This window comes from Martes martes, assembly GCF_963455335.1.
Source record: "Martes martes genome assembly, chromosome: 2".
Lineage (NCBI taxonomy): Eukaryota > Metazoa > Chordata > Mammalia > Carnivora > Mustelidae > Martes > Martes martes.
This window is the reverse complement of record NC_137889.1, coordinates 100,025,841-100,045,091: the sequence shown is the minus strand read 5'-3', so window position 1 is coordinate 100,045,091 and position 19,251 is coordinate 100,025,841. Positions and strand designations below refer to the sequence as shown.

The 19,251-nt window shown below is 37.8% G+C and overlaps 1 long non-coding RNA gene across 2 annotated transcripts in view; it reads right to left on the bottom strand.

Moving 5' to 3' along the window:
• LOC308338146 overlaps nt 1-19,251 on the bottom strand; it is a 78,219-nt gene that overhangs the window by 6,173 nt on the left and 52,795 nt on the right. Inside the window, exons 3-4 of one of the 2 annotated variants that reach the window (XR_013966385.1) lie at nt 10,254-10,466; nt 9,730-9,925 (exon numbers count right to left, since the gene is read on the bottom strand). This is a non-coding gene — a long non-coding RNA (uncharacterized lncRNA). The remainder of the gene's footprint in view (nt 1-9,729; nt 9,926-10,253; nt 10,467-19,251) is intronic. The other variant, XR_013966386.1, reaches the window with a different exon arrangement.

Sequence of the window (19,251 nt, the reverse complement as noted above, 5' to 3'; positions counted from 1 at the left end):
TAGGCCACAAAACAAGTCTTAAAAAATATAGAGATCAAAGTCACATCATGCATCTTTTCTGACACAGTGCTATCAAACTAGAAATCGATCACAAGAAAAAAAATCTGGAAAGACCACAAATATATAAAGGTTAAATAAGATTCTACTAAACAATGAATGGGTCAACCAGAAAATCGAAGAAGAAGTAAAAAATTAGATGGAAACGAAAATGAAAACAGATGGTTGAAAATCTTTGGGATACAGCAACAGTGGTTCTGAGATGGAACTTGGTAGCAGTACAGGCCTACCTCAAGAAGCAAGGAAAACCTCAAATAAACAAGGTAATCTTTATGTTCATTAAAGCTAAATGTAAAGCTTTACATTTATCCCTGTTACATTTAACTTCATTAGTTCGGGCCAATTATTGCAACACATTAACAGCTTTTTGAATCTTGACTTTGCTAATGTACTAATGTGATTCATGGATTTGATGATATTAATTAAAGCATTGAAATGACAGACTCTAGGACAGAAACTTTAAGAGGTATATGTGCCAAAAGGTAGGCAATAGCATGTTCCCAAAGTAGCATTACCCATGGTATTTTCAATCTAGTAACAGCCCAAATGTTTATCAGTTGTAGAACAGACAAATTAATTATGGTATATTTATAGAACAGAGGACTGTACAGGAAGGAAAATAAATGAACTACACTGGAACAATTACTTTAATGAATCTCGCAAACTGATGTTAAACAAAAGAACCCAGATATAAAAGAATATATAGTATATTTTTAAAAATTTAAAAAACAGATGAAACTCATTTATGATTAGGTATCAATATACTGGTTATCTTTAGGCAGAAGTTAGTGGTTGAGAAAGTGTGCAAGGTGGGCCCTTGAGATGTTAATGAAGTGTTTGACTGCTTGCCCTGGATGATTCTATGAAAGTGTTCACTTGGTGATAATTCTTCAAGCTGCATACTAAGGGTTTGTGAGTTTTTCTGTATGTTTCTTACATGTCAATGAAAAGTTTATTTTATTAAAAAAAAAAAAACCTAACCTAGAGGAGCTAGAAAAGAACAAACAAAACTCAAAACCAGCATATGGAAGGAAATAATAAAGATTAGAGCAGAAATAAGTGATACAGAAATTTAAAAAAAAATAGAATAGCTCAAGAAACTAGAAGCCAGTTCTTTGAAATTGACAAAATTGATAAACCTCTCACAGACTCATGAAAGAGGAAAAAAAACTCAAATAAAATCAGAAAAGAAAGAGAAGAAATGACTGACCACAAAAATACAAAAGATTTTAAGAGAATATTATGAAAAATTGTATGCCAACAAATTGGGCCTCTAGAAGAAATGAGTATGTTCCTAGAAACATATAACCTACAAAAACTGAAAGAGGTAGAAATAGAAAATTTGAAGAGACACCCATTACCAGAAATCAAATTTAATCAGTAATCAAAAAATGGCCAACAAAAAAGTCCAGAACCAGACGGCTTCACAGATGAATTCTACCAAATTTTTTAAAGATTTATTTATTTGAGAGAGACAGCATGCGATGGGGGAAGGCAGAGGGAGAGGGAAAAACAGAAACTTTTTTTTTTTAAGATTTTATTTACTCATTTGAGAGAGAGAGAGAGTGAGAAAGAGCATGAGAGGAAGAAGAAAGGGAGAAGCAGACTCCCCACAGAGCTGGGAGCCCAATGCGGGACTAGATCCCAGGACTCTGGGATCACGACCTGAGCCAAAGGCGGTAGCTTAACCAACTAAGCCACCCAGGAGCCCCAACAGAGAGAATCTTAAGCAGATTCCCTTTGAGCCCAAAGTCCAGAGCTGGAAGCAGCGCTGGATCTCGCAACCCTGGGATCACAAGCTAAGCCAAAACCAAGAGTTGGATGCCCAACCAACTGCACCATCCAGACACCCCTCTACCAAATACTTAAAGAAAAGTTAATACTTGTTCTTTTCAAAATTTTCCAAAAAATAGAACAGGAAGAAAACTTCCTAATTCATTCTATGAGGCCAGCATTACTCTAATATCAAAACTAGATAAAGATACCACACAGAGAAGAGAACTATAGGCCAGTACCTCTGATGAATATAAGTGCAAAACTCCACAACAAAATATTAGCGAACAGAATCCAACAAAAAAATCATTCACCACAATCAAGTGGGATTTATTCCTAGGATGTGAAGATGGTTCAATATTCACAAATCAATCAATGTGCTATATCACATCAATAACAGAAAGAATAAAAACCACATGATCATTTCAAGAGATGCAGAAATAGATATAGAAAAAGCTTTTGACAAAGTACAACATCCATTCATGATTTTTTAAAAAAACCCTCAACACAATAGCTTTAGAGGGAATAAATCTCAAAATAATAAAGGCCATATATGAAAAGCCTACAGCTAACATCATACTCAATGGGGAAAAACTGAGCACTTTTTCCTTAAGGTCAGGAACAAGGCAAGGATGTCCACTCTCACCACTTTCATTCTATATACAAATTGTTAACCGTTTTGAATACTTTATGAGGTTTCTTTTTTTTAAGTATTCTATACCTTCGGATCTGAGAAATACTCTATTTCTTTATAATTTTTGGACTTTTTGTTTCTTCTCTCTTTAAAATTACAATTAGTTGCCTAATATCCTTGTTGCTCCCCTTAATTTTTTTCCTGTCATAATTTCTAGGGGCTTTGTTTGTTTTTTTCCCCCTTTATTAGATGATTTTCAAGGATTTTCATTGCCATCATAATTGTTATTATTTTGTAATTTTAGAAGTCATGTTTTAACTTTCCAAGAATGCTTTCTTCTTTGTTCCCTTTTCATAGCATCCTCCTGTTTCAAAAAATTAATACCATCTGTATCCTCTCTAAGCACATACATTAGGTTATTAAAAACTCAGTCTTCTTCTGTTTGCTGTACCTTTTTTTTGTGTTTGTATTATTGTTCCTTGAAAATGATACTGCTAGATATGTATTTTTAAAAGATGTTTATTTATTTAATTCCAGTATAATTAACATATAGTATTATATTAGTTTCAGGTGTACAATATAGTGATGCAACAGTTCTATACATTACTCAGTGCTCATCAAGAGAAGTGTAGTCTTAATTCCCTTCACCTATTTCACCCACCCACCCCCACAGTTTGTTCTCTATAGTTTGTCTGTTCTCTATAGTTAAGAGTCTGTTTCTTGGTTTGTTTCTTTTTTTTCTTTGTTCATTTGTTTTGTTTTTTAAACTCCACATATAAGTGAAATCATATGGTATTTGTCTTTCTGTAACTGACTTATTTTATTAGCATAATACCCTCTAGATCCATGCATGTTGTAAATGGAAAGATTTCATTCTTCTTAATAGCTGCATAATACTCCATTGTGTATATATATGCTGCTAGTTATGTATTTTATGTGCAGTGCATTCTAGTTCAAGAATGAATGACTACGCTAATTATAGGTAGATGTTTTTCTTAGCTTTTCTCCTGAGTGAAAGGCTGACCAGAGCTCTATGTAAATGTGTATGTGTATGTGCATTGTGTATGTACACTGTATGTGTGCATCGTATGTGCATTGCTTTCATATCCATTTCCAAGGAGGGATCTCTTGCAAACCTTGGAGGAATCTCCAAGCCTAACTCCAGAGGAAAACTTGGTGGTTTTGTACCTCCCAATATACTAAGGGGAGAAAACAGAAGGGCTTGTAGAAGGGCATTTGGCATTATTTTTCTATCACTGCTTTTCTAATACTACAAAGTTACTCTGAGGTTTATTCTACCTAATGTGATGGCTAATTTGAGGCTTAGCTTTACCTGTGTTCTTCATGGTGTGAGATCAAGAGAAGCCAGCTAGAGAAGGGACAACCCCACAATCTCAACTAAGGTCTCTGAGAGAGGAGAGGTTGTTCACTGAAGAGACTTTTACAAATTGTCTCAAATATATATTCACTGAGAATGGTGAACTTAAGAAGATGAGATACCCCTTGACACCAAAAGTGAGATCTATCCCTTCAGAAGTTTTAAAGCTCTGAAAGATGGCTGAGGCAAATGTCCATCAACAGGTGGATGGATAAGGAAGATTACACATACACACACACACAGACACACACACACACATACACACATTATTCAGTTGTAAAAAAAGAATGAAACTAGCCATTTGCAACAACATGGATAGAGCTAGAGAGTATAGTGGGACTTACTTCTGGGATGCAAGGGTGGGTCAACATTCAAAACATAATCAACATGATATATCACATCAATACAAAAAAGCATAAAACCATATGATCATTTCACTAGATGCAGAAAAAGCATTTCACAAGGTACATCCATTCAGTACAAAAACAACAACAACAACACCCTGCAATTCAGGTCTAGAGGGAACATACCTAACCCTAATAAAGGCTTTACATGAAGAATTCACAGCCAACATCATACTCAATGATAAAAAACTGAGATCTTTTCCCCTAAGGTCAGGAATAAGACAAGGATGTCCACTCTCACCCCTTCTATTCAACATAGTACTGGAAGTCCTAGCCACAGCAGTGAACAACAAAAAGATATAAAAGACATCCAAACTGGTAAGGAAGAAGTAAAACTCTCACTATTTGCAAATGACATGACACTATATATTAAAAAACCCTAAAGATGTCACAAAAAAATAACTACTAGAACTGATAAATTAATTCAGTAATGGATACAAAATCAATGTACAGAAATCTGTTGCATCCCTATAAACTAATAATGAAGCAGGAGAAGGTGAAATAAAGAAAATAAACTCACTTATTATTACACCAAAAACAACAAAATACCTAGGAATAAGCTTAACCAAAGAGTCAAAAAAAAATCTGTACTCTGAAAACTATAAAACACTGATAGAAGAAACTGAAGATGGCACACACAAAAAAATGGAAAGATATCCCATGGTCACGGATTGGAAGAATAAATATTGTTAAAATGTCTATACTGCCCAGAGGAGTCTACATATTTAATGAAATCCCTATCAAAATACCAACAGCATTTTTCACAGAGCTAGAACAAACAATTTTCAAATTTCTGTGGAACCAAAGAAGACCCCAAATAGCCAAAGCAATCTTGAAAAAGAGAAGCAAAGCTGTAGCCACCACAATTCTGGACTTCAAGCTACATTACAATGCTGTAATGATTAAAACAGTACAGGTACTAGCACAAAAACAGACACATAAATCAACAGAACAGAATAGAAAATCAAGAAATAAATCCACAATTATATGGTCAATTAATCTTTGACAAAGAAGGAAAAAAAAATCCAATCGGAAAAAGTCTCTTCAACAAACGGTATTAGAAAACAGGACAGCAACATGTAAAAGAATGAAACTGGACCACTTCCTTACACAACACACAAAAGCAAATTCAAAATGGATTAAAATCCTGAATGTGACACCTGAAACCATAAAAATCCTAGAGGAGAATACAGGCAATAAATTCTTCGACATAGGCCATAACAACTTCTTTCTAGATATGTCTCCTGAGGCAAGGGAAAGAAAAGCAAAAATAAACTATCAAGACTACAGCAAAATAAAAAGCCTCTGCACAATGGAAGAAACAATCAACAAAACTCAAAAGCAACCTACAGAATGGGAGAAGATATTTGCAAATGACATATCCGATAAAGGGTTTTAGTATCCAAAATATAGGTATATAGGTATATACATATGTCAAAATGTCACTCTTCCCTTCAGATTAACTAGCAAAGTGTGCAGCAACCCATACAAAAATTAAAATGTTGACTAAAAATGGAAAAGTAGCCCAATTTTAACTGGTTATTTTTGTCCATATCTTAATTAATAGGTAAAATGATGAGACCTAATGACGCCATACACCAAAGAGAAACTGAAAAATTTTATTACTCATATAATGAGGTTTTCTGGCAGGAAGAGAGCAGACTCTCAACCAGAACCAAAAATGACACAAGAGAGCAAGTTGTGGTGATTATCTTTGGCTTTTATTGTGGTTAAGGCATGAGGCTAGTGTAAGAGTTCCATAGGGCTTCTGTTCGTTTAATCTAGTTGAATTTGAACTTAAGTCATTATGGAATCCTACATGACCAGAAAGTCTGAGGCTGGTAAGAGAGGTAAAATTTCTACTGACTGACATCTTCAAGAGTCTAATATTGTGTATTATAAGAAGAGAAATCAGTGATTTGGTTACTACCAATAATGTCTGTAAACCTGGGTGATAGGGAATGTCTGAATAAGTCCTTCATTATGGCTTTTGCATGTATACATTCATATGGGGCCTTGATTTATATTTTTGCACATCTGTGAGGCAGGAAATTCTCACAGTCCTTTTCCTCAGAGGAAGCAATCTTGGATAAGGAATAGTTGCTGCCATTAGTCAGGCCAGATGGTCACATCATTGACAAGAGCATGCAAATCTGTAAGAAAGTGCATATGGAGCCAACTGCTACCCAGGACATCCTCTGTTACAAAGATGACAATCTGAAGTTCAGCCAATTGTGCTGACCCTTTATAGGGATGTTCAGTGTACGAAATGAAAATCAACAACTCTCCTTGGAGCTGTATGTGTGATGGTGGCACAGCCATCTGCAAAATGAACAAACTCCTTTTGCTGTTCGTTCAGTTGATTCCTAGGGGCTCCCCATGTAGCCAAGGGGTCCAGGAGATGGATGAATTCCCCCATCACCATGGCATTTGTCAAGGGACTAAGGATAGAAGGCCACCCCCTCTTGCAGGTGGCATATGTCAGAGGACCCAGATCTGGCCCTATCCTGCATAATGCCCATTTTCATTTTAGCAAGGAGGATTTAGAGGTCATGCCATGCTTGTAGGGTACTGCTTTCATGACACAGGCTTAATAGGCAATTTGGTATGGAAGGTCATAGACTCAGGGCCTCTAAAAATTTCCCAAAAGAAAACAGTATGTGTCTAGCAGTTATCACTCTAATGGCATACAGTATGGGATTTAAGAGGGCAGTCTCTTGTATCAAAAGACACTATTACGTAAACCATTACGGTATATTGTGTGGCCTGCAGCTTGAGGCTGGTCATGGAGGTGGACAATTTATGGCCATCACAGGCAGACCAGAGACTCCAGGAGGCAAGAAAGGAGGTTGTTAAGGCCTCTGCAGAAGGAATCTTATTGGGTATTGATGGAAATGCCTTTTGTACTACAATTTAAACAGATTCTAGAGCTTTGCTATGGAGGGTCCTATTCAAAGTGGGCTGATTTTTCAAGTAACAGTGTAAATTAGCTTAAACAAAACTTGTGAATGAGGAATATATTGCCTCTAAAGTCCAAAATGGCCTAAAAGATGTTCAGCTTGTTTTGACATTATGGGTGCTGAAAGGGTAACTCTTTCTTGACAGTATGAGGAATGGAGAGGCCCTTGACTGATCAAATAACACCCAAAAATGTTACTGAAGTGGTGGGGTCTGTTACTATGTGTGGGGCAATGACCCATTCCTCTTTGTGTGCAAATTGGTGAATATTTGGATATCCTTAATGAGTATCTCAAATGAATCTCAGAGGAGAATGTCATTAATGTAATACCATACCCATGTTCTTAGAGAAAGGTGGATGTAGGTAAGAATTTGCAGGGGGGCACCTGGGTGGTTCAGTCAGATAAGAATCTGCCTTCAGCTTAGGTCATGATCCCAGGGTCCTAGCATGGAGTCCTGCATAGGGTTTCCTGCTCAGCGAGGAATCTGCTTTTCCCTCTTCCTCTGCTTCTCTCCCTGCTTCTCTCCCTGCTTGTACTCTCTTTCTCTCTTTCTCAAATAAAATCTTTAAAAAAAAAAAAAAAGGGATTTACCTACAGGGATTGTGAGCAATGGCAGGACTATTAAAGATAGAATAGACAGCTCAAGGCTAGTAAAGGGATATTGTGTCCCTTCAAAGGGGAAGGTAAACCACAACTAAAGGGCTGTTGAAATGCATGGAACAGAATGCACTAGTCAAATCTATAAGACCAAAATATTTTCCAGTTACTAATTGCATGTAGTCTTTAATTTCAATGATATTGGTACAGGGACCTTAATGGGTATGCCCACAGCATTCAGGTTGTAGTAATCTGCCATGAAAACCTATTCATTCCTGCCAGGTTTGAGAGTAGGCCAAATGGAACTATTAAATATAGAAATAGTGGGAATAATCATCCTTTCTCTACATAGGTCTTTTATAATGGGTTTCAATCCTTAAAAGCCCTGTTCTAATTTATATTGTGCCATATTAAGTATTTCAAGTAGGGGTATAAAAGGTTATTTTTTCAGGGCAATTTTAAGTACCAAAGATTTAACTTAATTTAATTTAATTTATTACTTGTTAGGCCAGAGTGTCTATGCCTGATACCTCCATACCCAAGAGATATTTGAGGACAAGGAGCTATATAACCATGGGAAATTACACAAGACAAAACTCTGATAGTTAAAGTGAAAAATACTTAACTTTCATCTGTTTTATATTTGCCAACTCCCCTAAGAGTATAGGGTGTGTTTTATTTCAATTTAGTGAGATCCCCGTGAATAGGGAACCTTGTTTAAATTCAGTACAATCCACCTTGAGCTTTAGTATTAAGTTCAGAAAAGTTTGCCATCTGGTGCATCTCAGCACAAAAACTTTTTGGTATTATTTCCTGTTGTATAAACTTTTTAGGAATTTTAGATTTCTAATCAGGTCAAATTGTAGATGTCTTTTTTTGGTAGTGATTGGCTATACTTTGAAGGAGTTCTCTATATTCTGTTGATATTTATAGGTTTCTTCCTCTAGAGTCTCAAATCTGCATTATTAGGGTTAGGGGCCTTGCTCATTACAATGGCTGCTCTGTAGGGGTTAAAGACACCCTGACTTAAGGTTCAGCTGACACCTTGGCTAAGCCATGAGTATCCTTCCCTATAACCCTGAGAAACAGGATCTTTGTTAAGGACAGAGGAGTAAGCAACAGCCACCACATAGGGTCTTAGTGAGTAATCTGTTTTAGGAGTGTGGACCTCACATACCACACAGTGACTATTCTTCCTCCACATAAGCAACCACCCAAATGACCTGTACATTGAACAGAGCATCAGTCTTTCTCCTGAGTTCTCTACACAATGGCATCAACACCTGGCTGAGATACACAGTCATCATCACAGAATAAGAATCATTTCCCTGATCCTAGCATCTGCCATGGCTTATCCTGGAATTGAAATGCATGATTCAATCTGAGATATACAGGTAGGTCTGGGCCAAGATGCACAATTCAGGGCCAAGTTAAGGAGGACTCCAATTTCATATCCTCTCCCCAAATGGAAGTTATCAAAGCTTCTGACTTAGGACAGTTAAATCTATGACAGAGACTCCATAGGACTCAGCAAATGCAACACTAGGCAGTAACTCAAAGTATAAGCTTGCCAGCATAGTTCAAAAAGCATGCTAGGAAGCAAGCAGCAGCTCAAAGCATGTACTCACACGCTGGCAGCAGAACAAATCAGCAAGCCAAAGCAAGAAAAGATCTCCCAGTGGTGGTGGCCATTGCTGAGAAATGTTGCTTGCTGCAGAACTGCTGTTGTTACACACCTTATTGAGATGAGATGGACTTCTTGCCCAAAATCCCATCAAGTATGGACAGATGATGTCACATGTATGCCCAGAAGGTATGAAAGGAATTTTTTTTAATTTTTTTATTTTTTATTAATATATAATATATTATTAGCCCCAGGGGTACAGGTCTGTGAATCGCCAGGTTTACACACTTCACAGCACTCACCATAGCACGTACCTGCCCCAATGTCCATAAGGTATGAAAAGATTTATTACTGGGGCACCTGGGTGGCTTAGTTGGTTAAGTGACTGCCTTCGGCTCAGGTCGTGATCCTCGAGTCCCAGGATTGAGTCCCGCATCAGGCTCCCTGTTCAGCAGGGAGTCTGCTTCTCCCTCTGATTCTCCACTTCTCCTGCTCTCTCTAATAAAAAATTAAAAAAAAAAAAGAAAGAAAGAAAAGATTTATTATTAACATAATGAGGCTTCCCGGGGAGAGCAGGCATGCTTTCAAGCAGGATCAACAATGGCTTGAGAGAACACATTTTTGACTGGCTTTGACCTTTATTGGGATTAAGGGGTGGGTCAAGATAAGGGCAGACCAGGACATGTGGTCTGAACCTTCCCCCATCACCAAAGGAGAGAGTGTGCAGCATTTCTGATAATATGTGGGGCAAGAAGGGAAAACAGATGGGTAAGGGCTTAAAAGCAGTCAGCAGCCAAACATGAAAAATGGAATCAGACTCTCTTACCAAGATTAAAAGCAGAATGTCTAGAGGGGAGTGTATGTCAGCATTCGTTGGGGTGGCAGCCGGAGGCCTTCCATCTACTACGCTTCCCACAGCAGGTTCTCTTGAGGTGATCTGAAAATTCACCTCCACAGCCACCTAGTCGACCCCTTGCACCATATCTATTTCTCTTTGCATGATCAGAAGCACCTCCTCCGTGGTTCCCACGTCTTTCTTCTTGAGGAGAAATTAAGAAAAGAGATGACAGTTGGATGACCAGAGGCCCCATCTCAGGGCTGCAACTACCGCTCACTGTGTCCCTCTTCTCCATCCATTCTAAATGTCCTTCTCCCTTAGCTATGGCTTTAGCAAGTCTTAGTGAGTTACCTGGTGGAGGAACCTGTCATTATCTATGAAGGATCTGAGCACTTGTTTGTAATTCTTGATGAAAAATTATTTTCTGAGAAAACAGAAATTATTTAAAGTTGACTCAAGAAATAGAAAACTGAAGTAACCAATTATCCAGGGAAAACTTTTTGCCTAGAATGCTTTCCTCCCAGTATGCTGCAGTGCTGCCTCCTTCTGGTCAGTCAGGTCTCCGTGTAGTTACCATCTACAAAGAAGCCTTCCCTGACACAGTATCAAACACTTCATCCTCAAGTGCTACCCCAACACCGGGTTTCATAGCACTTACCTCTACACAAGATTATTGATCTACGTACTGACTGAGGCACTTAGGCGCCCCTACATGAAAAGCCTTCTGTTTTGGCTTCATTGATTGGTGGAATAAGGGAACAAAGAACAATGCAGGGAAAGAAGCATAAATATATTATTTTCAAGAGACACCATAAAATTTGGATTGTTTGCTTTATCACATCCTGTAGAACACAGGGCTTTTATTCTGATTTTGTGTTCTTTAAATACCAGTATAAATAACACAGTGTTATAGTACATACACTGCCAAAGAGAGTAGTTAACATACAGTGTTATATTAATTTCAGGTATATATAGTAATTCAACGATTCTGTACAGTATTCAGTGCTCACCAGGATAATTGTATTCTTTTTTAAATTTTTTAAAATTTTTTATTAATATATAATGTGTTATTAGCCCCAGGGGTACAGGTCTGTGAATCGCCAGGTTTACATACTTCATAGCACATACCTTCTCCAATGTCCATGGATAATTGTATTCTTAATCCCTTTCATCTATTTCACTCACTCACCTTCCCTCTGGTCACCAGTTTGATTGATTGATTGATTGATTGATTGATTTTAGAGAGAGCACAAGTGGGAGGGGCAGAGAGAGAATGAGAATCTCAAGCAGATTTGTGCTGAGAGCAGAGTCAGCGGACATGGGGCTCCATCCTACAACCCTGAAACCAACCTGAGCTGAAACCAAAAGGTGGACACTCAAGTGACTACACCACCCAGGCACCCCTTCTTTATATATTTAAAAAGTCTAAATCTTTTTCTTCTTTGTTCATTTGGTTCATTTCTTAAATTCCACATAAGAGTTTCTTCAATTCCATAATACGGTATTTGTCTTTCTCGAACTTATTTTGCTTAGCACTATACCCTCTAGATCCCTCCATGTTATTGTAAAGGCAAGATTTCATTCCCTTGGCTGAGTGATATTCCATTGTATATAGAAACCAGTTCCTTATCCATGCATCTATCAATGGACACTTGAGTTGCTTCCACAGTTTGACTATTATAAATAATACTATAATGAACATAGGGATGCACGTATTCCCTTGAATTAGTGTTTTTGTTTTCTTTTGATAAATACCCAGTAGTGGAATTACTGGATCATTAGGTAATTCTATTTAAAATTTTTTGAGGAATATCCATACCGTCAGCGACAGTGGCTGCACCAGTTTGCACTCTCACCAAGATCACCCAAGGAGATCTTTAAAAAACAAAGGAGACTCTCTGACTCCCTTGCTTAAAATTTTTACTGGCCTCCTGTTACTTTTGGAACCCAATCCAAGTTTCTCACCATAAGGTTTTCATCCTTATCTCCTCCCTCCCCCCCCCACCCCCGCAATCTAGCCTCAGTTTGTGGCAACCACAGCTGCCTTCTACTAGTTCTTAATCATGCAAACTCCTTCTGTCTGGGTGTTTTTGCTCTGCTGCTGTTCCTTACACCTGAAACAAAGAATTTCTGTTAGTCACTGTTATTCTTTCAATCTCAGTATAAAAGTCCCTTCTTCAGTAACACCTTTGCTCACCACTCTATCTAAAGTAGGTTCCTCCAACTATTCCTTCTTCCTGTATTTTTTTCCCTCACAGTAATTAACAAAGGCTATATTTTCTTTGTTTATCTGCTTACTTGGTTATTACCCTTCCCCCTCATTGAAGTCCCACTGGAGCGAGGACCCTGCCTCTTACTCATCTTTATCCCCACTTTCTAGTACAATGGCTGGCATACAATAGGTGCTCAGTAAATGTTTGTTTTAAGAAATAAAGAAAAAGAATGGACATTTTTTTTTTTTTAAGAATGGACATTATAAATGTTTCTTCCATTTCCAACTACCTTTCCACGTTTGTCAATTCTATTACCTCAATCTTTTGTTTCCTTTTGCCTGGATTTTCTTCTATTTCCTGTTTTCATAGAATATATTATATTGGAGTAGAACATCCATTTTTGCCTTTTCATTTCAGCTTTTTCTTACTGCTCTTTCTCTTCTTACTGTTTTTTACATATAAGAATCAGTGATGAGATTAAGCTTTCTGGCACGCTTCTTTTTCTTTTCTGAAACTTTCTCAATAGCAACTCAACACTGAGCTCTCCTAGTTTTTCTTGGGTTTTCATATGATGAATAAGACTTCCCCCGAAGGAAGATGTAGGCTCTATAATGATAGAATTTCTTTTCTAACTCAGAGAGTGGTTTGTTGAGTTCTGGGCAAGTAAATCTTCAAAAAACTGAAGGACGTGATCGGCAGTACTTTTTTTTTTTTTTTAAGATTTTATTTATTTATTTGACAGACAGAGATCACGAGAAGGCAGAGAGGCAGGCAGAGAGAGAGAGGAGAAAGCAGGCTCTCCACGGAGCAGAGAGCCCGATGCGGGGCTCGATCCCAGACCCTGGGACCATGACCTGAGCCTAAGGCAGAGGCTTTAACCCACTGAGCCACCCAGGCACCCCACTTTTTTTTCCAAAAGATTTTATTTGTTATTTATTTGATAGGTAGAGAGAGAACACAAGCAGGGGGAGCAGCAGACAGAGGGAGAGGGAGAAAGAAAGCAGGCTCCCTGCTGAGCAAGGAGTCCTATGTGGGACTCAATCCCAGGACCCTGGGATCATGACCTGCGCCAAAGGCAGCCACTTAACCGACTGAGTCACCCATGTGTCCGGATCGGCACTGTCATGCCCAAGTTTTTGTGTCCAAGAGACCACCAAGGAGCCAACACCGATGCAATCACACGAGGGTTTATTTGACAAGCTTAAGCTTGGGCCCAAGTATACCCGACAGTGGAGTAGGGACTTGGACCCGGAACCAGATTACAGTCAGAGTTTTTAAAGGCAGAGTAGGGGTGGACTTGGCAGTAGGTGATTGGGCCACGACTGCTAGCCCTATGTTCCCGTTTTTTTTCTGACATGATTTATTACAACATTAAGCTATCCTATTCCTGATTGATCTTTGGTATGGTGTGTTGTGTTTGAAACCTTTGGTCAGCCTTCCTTGAACCTGGGGTAAATGAGTTGCGTAGGTGAGGACAAAGGGGATGTTAAGAAGGGCTGTCACAGTAAAGAAGACTGTCAGGATACTGGAGGCCTGGTATTTGTCAAGCCAAGGCTGTTTTTCCCTCTAATGAGGTACTAACATGAAGACAATTGGGAGTTTCCTGGTGGAATGTCACATATCAAACATCCTTGTCAGTGAGTTTTAGGTTTAGAAGAAATTTAACTTTATTTACATTTCCTTCTGCCTCAGCCTTCTTCAGTTTTATGGAGGGGAGGGCGACATTAGAGCTTGAGGAACTGAGTTATTTGTCTCTGGAAGTTGGGCTATTGATAAGATAGCTTCTTTGTTGTAAATCTCTAGGACATTTGTAGACCAAGGGAGACTCCTGTCTTGCAGGATTGTGATCTCTGCAAGTTAACTATTTGTTTTTCTTTTAGGGCAGCCAGGGGTGCCTGAGGAATGTCACACATATTACCCAGGAGAGTGGATGGAGAGGGGGTGCAAGGTGCCAGCTTTTGCTTTGTCCTCAGCCAGCCTTCTGCTCCCTCATCAGGCACCACTTTTTAAAAACACAGTAAGACTCAGGTATGCCGTGATTAAAATATCAAAAAATTCCAAGTCAGTGGATCCTGAAACTGTTACAACCCTACAGCATTCCAAATTTAATTAACCATATACTTTTTGTGTAGAAATTCTATAAGAATAACGTATGTTCTCAAAATCATGCAGAATAATTTCCTACAGAGAACTCCCTGTTTAGATAGAGGAACTGGGATCATTTATTTGGTAACATATCTCTGCACACATTTCTGTTTCATAACAATTCAATAAGATTATAATTATGAAAAGGGAATACAATTTCATCTTAACATTAAGCTCTATTCCGCCTGGTAACAGAAATCCTTTTGATGAAGACTATAGCCAAAAATATGGTTAAATATTTTCAAAGACCATTTCACCAGAAAGACTCACATTGTGGATTTTGTTTGCTATCTTGTTTATAACTTACAGATATCCAAATACCTGAGAAATGAGCCCAAAAGATGACTGAAACCTTTGATTCAAGACTGAGCACATTTGTTTTGCTTTGCTCTAATCTTCAGAGCTATGTATCATGTTAACAAGTCCCAGATTTCTTATTTGTTCTTTTAGCATTAATAATAATTTATTTGTTGCCATGCTTGGAGCTAAGAATAATGTACGTCTTTTTTTTTTTTTTTCCTTTCATCATGATTAGTGTACTCTTTAATCCACATCACCTATTTCACCCATTCCCACACCCACCTGCACTTGGGTAACCATCAATTTATTTTCTATACTTGAGTTTGTTTCTTGTTTTTTCTCTCACTTTTCTCCCTTTATGTTCTTTCATTTTTCAATTTCAATTATTTTCAAATAATTTTCAATTATTTTTTTAATTTAAATTCAATTAATTAACATGTAATATATATTTGTCTCAGGTTACAGGTCTGTGATTCATCAGTCTTACATAATACCCAGTGCTCATTACACCACATACCTTTCCCCAATGTCCCATCACCCAGTTACACCATTTCTCTACCCCTTATCCCCTTCAGCAACCCTCAGTTTGTTTCCTATGATTAAGAGTCTTTTATGATTTGTCTCCCTCTCTGGTTTTTTCTTGTTTCATTTTTATTTCCTCTCTTCCCCTATGATCCTGTCTTGTTTCTTAAATTCCACCTATCGGTGAGATCATATGGTAATTGTCTTTCTCTGACTGACTTATTATTTTGCTCAGCATAATACCCTCTAGTTCCATCTTCATCACTGTAAATGGCAAGATTTCATTTTTTTAATGGCTCCTAGTTTTGTTATCTCCTCCAATGTTTTTTTGTTTTTGTTTTTGTTTTGTTTTAAATTTCTATGTCATTGATTACTGCTCTGATCTTTATTATATCTCTTCTCCTGCTGCCTTTAGGCTTTATTTGCTGTCCTTCTCCAGCTCCTTTAGGTGTAGTGTTGGGTTGTGTATTTGAGACCATTCTTGTTTCTTGAGAAAGTCTTGTATTGCTATATACTTTCCTCTTAGTACCATCTTTGAAGCACCCCAAAAATTGTGAACTGTCGTGTTTTCAATTTTTATTTGTTTCCATGATTTTTTTAAATTCTTCTTTAATTTCCTGATTGACCCATTCATTCTTTAGTAGGATGATCTTTAACCTCCATGTATTTGAGTTCTTTCCAACTTTCCTCTTGTGATTGAGTGCCAGTGTCTAAGGACTGTGGTCCAAAAATATGCAAGGAATGATCTCAATCTTTTGGTGCCAGTTGAGACCTGATCTGTGACCCAGGATGTGATCTATTCTAGAGTGTTTCATGTGCACTAGAGAAGAATGTGTATTTTGTTGCTTTAGGATGGAATGATCTGAATATATCTTGTGAAGTCCATCTGGTCCAGTGTGACATTCAAAGCCCTTATTTCCTTATTGATCTTCTGCTTAGATGATCTGTCTATTGCAGTGAGTGGGGAGTTAAAGTCACCTACTATTATTGTATTATTATCAATGTATTTATTTGATTTTGTTATATAATTAGCTGCTGCATGTTAGGGGCATAAATATTTACAATTGTTAGATCTTCTGGTTGGACAGACCTTTTAATTATTACAGTGTCCTTCTTCATCTCTTAATACAGTTTTTGGTTTAAAATCTAATTTGTCTGATACAAGGATTACCACCTCCACTGTCTTTTGATGTCCATTAGGATGGCAAATTTTTCTCCACCCTTCACTTTCAATCTGGAGGTGTCTTTGGGTCTAAAATGAGTCTCTTGCAGACAGCGTATCAGTGGGTCTTGCTTTTTTACCCAATCTGATACCTTGTGTCTTTTGATTGGGGCATTTAGCCCATTTATATTCAGAGTGACTATTGAAAGATATGAATTTAGTGTCATTGTATTGCCTGTAAAGTGACTGTTCTTGTATATTGTCTGTTTCTTTCTGGTCTAAGTTAATTTTGGGCTCTCTCTTTGCTTAGAGAACCCCTTTTAATATTTTTTGTAGGATTGGTTTGGCGATCACAAATTCTTTTTGTTTCTGTTTGTCCTGGAAGCTTTTTATCACTCCTTCTATTTTCAATGACATCCTAGCTGCATAAAGTATTCTTGGCTGCATGTTTTTCTCGTTTAGCTCCCTGAATGTACCATGCCAGTCCTTTCTGGCCTGCTAGGTTCCTGTGGATAGGTCTGCTGCCAATCTAATGTTTCTACCCTTGTAGGTTATGGACCGAGCTTCTAGGATTTTCTCTGTCTCTGAGATATGTAAGTGTCACTATTATATGATGGGCTGTTGACCTATTTTTATTGACTTTGAGGGGGATTCTCTGTGCCTTCTTGATTTTGATGCTTGTTTCCTTCCCCAGAGTAGAGAAGTTCTCCACTATAACTTGCTCCAATATCCCTTCTCTCTCTCTCTCTGTCTTTTTTCTTCTTCTGGAATCCAAATTATTTTAATATTGTTTCACTTTATGGTATCACTTATCTCTCGAATTCTCCCCTCATGATCCAGCAGTTGTTTATGTCTCTTTTTCTTGGCTTCCTTATTCTCCATCTTTAGTCTTCTATATCATTAATTCTCTCTTCTGCCTCATTTATCCTAGCAGTTAGAGCCTCCATTTTTTGTTGCATCTCATTAATAGCCTTTTTTATTTTGACTTGGTTAGGTTTTAATTCTTTTATTTCTTCAGAAAGGGATTTTCTAGTCTTCTATGCCTTCTTCAAGCACAGCCAATATCTTTATAATTATTATTCTGTACTCTAATTCTAACATCTTACTAATGTCCATATTGATTAGGACTCTGACAGTCAGTACTACCCCTTGTTCTTTTTTGAGGCGAGTTTTTCGTCATTCTGCCCAATGAAGAATAGATGAACAAGAGAACAAAATACTAAAATGGTAATAACAACCCCAGATAAATATACACTAAAGAAATCAGAAGAGACCTGAAACCAGGGAGGAAAAAAAAAAAAAAAAAGGAGTGAAAGCATATAATCGGGGGTGGGGAGGAGTAGAATAGAGTAACACACTGGATTCCGTGTGTATTTTGGTCTGTTTTTTAGAAAACTAGATCCCAAAACTATAAAGAAATATATATATATATATATATATATATATATATATATGGAATAAATACAATGAAAAGATAGAACGTAACTGTAAAAATGGCTATTAAAAGACAAGAAAAAAATAAAAGAGAAAGGAAACAAAACAACAGCAACAAAAAAAGGGAGGTATATAAACAGACACATGAACAGAACAGAGCAATACTCTATCTCCTGTGTGTACTTTGGTCAGTTTGTTAGAGGAAACTACACCTCAGAATTACAAGAAGGAAAAACTTATATATACAAAAATAAAATTAAATACATTGAAAGGACAGAATGTAACTGTAAAAATGAAAATTTAAAAAGTCTTAACAAAATAAAACAAAAAGAGAGAATATGATCCAATGGGTGAATAGAACATATTTTCTAGATTTTCTTTTCTAGCCATACACTAGAATTTGGGTGTATTTTGGTCTGTTAGAAGAAACAGCATCCCGGGCGCCTGGGTGGCTCAGTGAGTTGGGGCCTCTGCCTTCGGCTCGGGTCATGGTCCCAGGGTCCTGGGATCGAGCCCCACGTCGGGCTCTCTGCTCAGTGGGGAGCCTGCTTCTCCCTCTCTCTCTGCCTGCCTCTCTGCCTACTTGTGATCTCTGTCTGTCAAATTAAAAAAAAAAATCTTTAAAAAAAAAAAAGAAGAAGAAACAGCATCCCAAAATTTTAAAGAAAGTAAAACATATACAAAAATAAGATTAAATACAATAGAATGTAACTGTAAAAATTATAATTAAAAAAGATTTGAAAAAGGGATTGATAAAATAATACATTGGTTGAAAAAGAAAAGAATAAAATTTTAAAAAAAAAAAATTTTTTAATTAACATTGAAAGACTAAAGAATCATGGTGAAAAAGCCTCACCTGCAACTGAGTGTTTCTGTCTCAGGCACATGACCCTGTTTGAATCTCCAAACCCTGCAGATCCCTGGCATGCTCCTCCACTGCTCCTCCCAGGGGGATGAAGTAGGGTCTTGCCTCGTCTGCCACTAGTTGGGCCCCTGCTCAGACAGCAGTGACCTGACTGTGCCACAGTTCTTGGTTTATGGTAACCCTGAGCTGAGAGCCCACTCCTGGATTCACTCTTTACAGCCAGCCTCCCCACTCCAATGCCTGGGAGCTCTGCTGCACTCAGGCACCCCTGAGCTTCCTGTGACCCCAAGGATCCTGAGACCACACTGTCCCAGCTGGGCTTCTGTCCCCACTTAGCAGCTTAAG